The sequence below is a fragment of the Apaloderma vittatum genome, unplaced genomic scaffold (assembly GCF_000703405.1).
Source record: "Apaloderma vittatum isolate BGI_N311 unplaced genomic scaffold, ASM70340v1 scaffold9489, whole genome shotgun sequence".
Taxonomy (NCBI): Eukaryota; Metazoa; Chordata; class Aves; order Trogoniformes; family Trogonidae; genus Apaloderma; species Apaloderma vittatum.
The window spans coordinates 1-4,140 of NW_009734579.1; positions in this window are offsets into that span (position 1 = coordinate 1).

Consider the following 4,140-nt stretch of genomic DNA (forward strand, 5'->3'; position numbering starts at 1 on the left):
AGGGCCTGGGTGGAAGCAGCGCTGCCCTCTCTCCTCTCTTTAGGCCCTAGAGGCTCTCCCGTAGGTGTCAGTGGGACGTTTGCTTCGTAGGCGCACGCTGTATAACCAGCTCCTTGTTGAAAAGAAGTTCTCCTGTTCGAACAGGATGCCACGATTATGGTTCTCACCGAGAAAACCTTTTTCTCTGCTTTGCTGTTTCTGGCCTTCGTTTCCCTTCTGGCTGCTGCATCCATCTTCCTTTCGTTTGCCTGCCTCAAGCACCAAATCAGCTCTTCTAGTGTAACTCGCTCAGATTGATTACCCCTGTCCGTTAGTTTCTCGAAAAAGATTGACTCTGAGCAAAGCAGGAGAGCAGCTTCTTGGTGGCTTGGCTTGCCTTGGTTATTGCTGGTTATTGAAGTGGCTACATCTAGTATATTACTAAAAATACAAAATCTGAAAAACACTGTGTTGGCATACCCTGTTGTCATGCATGCTGTACTCAGATGTAAGTGTCGAGATTTTTGACTGTATGCATGTGCTAGTAGGAATTAAGTGCATTTTATGCACCAGTTTGTAATCAGAATTTAAAAAGCAATTCTACTGTTGTATTAGGCCAGTTCTGGCCACTGTAGAGCTTCTGCCTTTAAATATACAGCCACTTTAGTAAGACTACTGCATAAAAAAGAGAAGGTGGAAATCGTTGTCCTTTGAATGTCTTCAGAAAAAAGACTGAAGAATTTGTCAATTATGGAGTTGTATTTTACGTAGTTTGTCCCTGGTATTTAGGAAGAGTCATTGAAGTGCATGGTTACGTTTTTTTATTTGAAGGTGCAGGTAGAACATAAAGATGCAGATCTGATTGTCTGTGAAACTTGCTTTGTTGGTTGGTTGTTTGTTAGTTTTCCCTGTAAGGCTACAGGTAGTCAGAGTTCACAAGGTAATTTGAAAACCTTAAGAAATCTCTTTGCAGCCTTGTTTGTGCTCTTGGACAGCTTACATCATCTCAATTGGCCAAGTGCATTCTCTCTTTTTTTTTTTTTTCCCCCCTCTCCGCTCCCCTGTCTTCATCCAGCACTAAGGAGTTAAACCAGAACAGTGTCCTTCTCCTTTCCCTGTTTTTTTTAGGTTTCTTTTTCACTCGCTCTGGGGTTTTATTTTTTTTCCGCTGCTATGTAAATCCTTGGGGTTAAAACAGAGGTTATCTGCATGATTGTGATACAGAAAAATCTAATCAAAAACAATACTGGCAATCTGTTTATGAATGGATTTGGTGTGCTTTAATCTTCAAAACCATAACTTTTTTGTTGTTGTTAGTAGCAGTTGTGGAAATAAACAGCTTCTCATAAACTGTTAACCTGGTTCTGCTTTCTTGCCTTCCTCTGTGAAAAATGAGTAGGTCAAGCCTCTATTTGAAAGCATTAGTGGCAACTTTAGTTAGAGTAATTGAGGTTTTAGTTTTGAAAATTAGTACTTTTTCCTCTCTAGAATTCAGATATTTCTATGTCAACTGTACTTTTAACTCCTTAGAATCATGTTGGTCAGCTACTGTTGTGTTAAGTTTGATGTGGGGGTGGTGGGATGAAAAGGGCTGGAAATTATGCTGACGCCACATAGAACAGTAATTCTTAAATAATTACGTTGTATCATATGGAGCATTTTCTGGAAAATTGTAAGACAGCAGTGGGAGTCATCTTTGAGGAAGTAGCAGTGGGTGGTCTGTAGAAGGAACTTCTTATGAATGGGCTGCATAAAACGAATTTACAGGAATTGCTTTTTTAAAACTCACTTGGGAAGATCCTATTGAGTTTACTTGAAGTAACTCAGCTCCTGCTGAGGTTTTTTGCGCTCAGTGCTGCAAACAATTCGTGCTTTAAAAGGTGCCATAGTATTGCTCTACTAGTACTGCCTTGTGTATTTTGTACCTATATAAACATTAGTTGACTTGTGTAATGCTGTTGCCTACTCATTTAGGGGAAATGGATTATCCCTTAGAACCGGTCTGCTGGAAACTTAATGCTGTGAAGACACTTTGTAATCTTTTGTTGTAAAAGTATTGTTTGCTCCCCTTGCTTTGTGTATTTATCTGCCTGTAAAGAACCTACCTTTTTCTCTAACACTTTTGAAAGAGCGTAGAGAAGTTACTGTTGTTAATGGTGACATTACCTAGGAACGTGAGGTTTGGTTGTTTGCCTTGTCTCTACCAGCTTCCTTCCATTCTCATTTGAAGTATAACTGGGCCTGTACCAAGAGCTTAGGTGCTAAACCCTCTCCTTAGGTTGTGTTCCCTTCTAGTACTGTAACATTGCTTACCCCTGGGTTTGGCTTCTGGCATTTTCTAGGCCTTTTGAACGAAACAGGGGTTTTCTTGGTGTAACACAGGGAACTGTAAAGCAGCTAAATTAAGTTAGCTTTTGCTCTGCAAGTTGTTCAGCATGGGTGTAGAGCATGTATCTAAGCATAAAATTACAGTGTTATGTTGTATGTATTAGAGTAGAGCGAGAGGGACAAGATAAAAAGGAAGTGTATTCCACCTCATTTTTTCCCCAGAATTTAAGGTACTTTCATTTCAGTTTTCATCTAAATCAAACTTTTCCTCTAACTCAGCTTTAGTGGCATTTTTTTTTTTTTCATTTTCTACTCCCTTCATGACAAGTAAGCCAGCCATTTGTGGTTTTCTTTTGGAAGCAATGATGAAGAGATTGCTTAAGTTTGTTGTGTGATGATGTTGCTTGTGAATTTAATTCCCAGTAACGCAATGTGAACCATTGTGTCACATGAATACATTTAAAGTCTTTCAACTTTCTGATTGTCTTCGACACCTTTCATAAATGCTTCATTACCATTGCAGATGAAGATGTTCCCTGTTGGCAGTCAGGCTACACAGCATAATTTAACATATGATTAAACTCTTCAAAACTGTTACAAACTTAACTCAGTATAAATCAAACATATAGTCCTTTCCAGTTTTATATCATCAGTGAAGCTGGCATGTTTAGGTAGTTCTTAATTTTTTCAGCACAGCTAATCATTTTATTTCTAAGATTATGAGTAGTGGATATAGCCCAGGTATGCTGCACTAGAGACTGCGTACACACTAGTGATGGACTTGAGGAGCTGTTAAACTGAATCCTAGAATTTTCTATTGCACCACATTTTTAAAAAAAGAGGGGGGGAAACATTCTGATAAAACTTTTGTGACCTGTGAAAGACTACAAAAATACCATTTGGATAATCCCAATTATTTGCTGAGATTGCTGTTTCTTAATGTATTCTGGGGCACTGGAGAAAAACTACCCTAGACAGTGTAATCATTAAATTTTTTTATTTTTTTTTTACGAGCTGAAAAATGTGGTGTCATGACATAAGGCAGACAGTGGTATGTCAGATTATATTTTTCCTTCCTAAATTAGACATTAAGCACCTCCTAAGCCTTGGGAAAACAAAGCAAAAAGCGATGCCCGAGTCACATGTGTGAATATGTTACTATGCGGTGGTTTTAATGGTTTCCAACTTGGCTGTAAGGAAAAGCTATTACTATCAGTGTAATAGCCATTGGACTGTTAGATTTTGCTAGCCTAGCAGAATATGCTAGACCATATGATTTTTGGTTTGCTCTAATACACTAATTCTAAGATGTCTTAGTCTGGTTGCTGCTACATAAGCAGCAGAATTGTCCCTGAGGTTAGCGTGAAAAGTGGAGTGGGACCTGACCGCTGTATTTTAAGATAAGGGTTAACATAACTGGGGAAAAACAACATGTGGCGGTTGATGCTTTTCTCCTAGTGCAGCATTACCTTCAAAATTGTCTCATGTGTAACCTTTGACCTGTGTGTTCCTGATACTTAAAGCATTTTTGTACTTGAGTATGGGCTTCAGAACGCAGTCCTGAAAAGTTTTGAAGGAAAAAGTAGATATCTTTGTACGGCAAAGCATTTTTATACTGTAGAATGTGGTGTTTCCAGAAAAAACCACAGCATCGAGGAAAAGACAGTAAAAGAAAAGCATTATGTTGAAATTTTTTTTTTGACAATGTGATTAGATGAGATTACAAAGTTAGCCTTAGTACTCAGAAAAATATTCTGAATATCTGTTAATAATGATGATGAAATTGTTACGGGACAAATTGCTCTAGAACAACAAGGATGTAAGGGTGAGGAG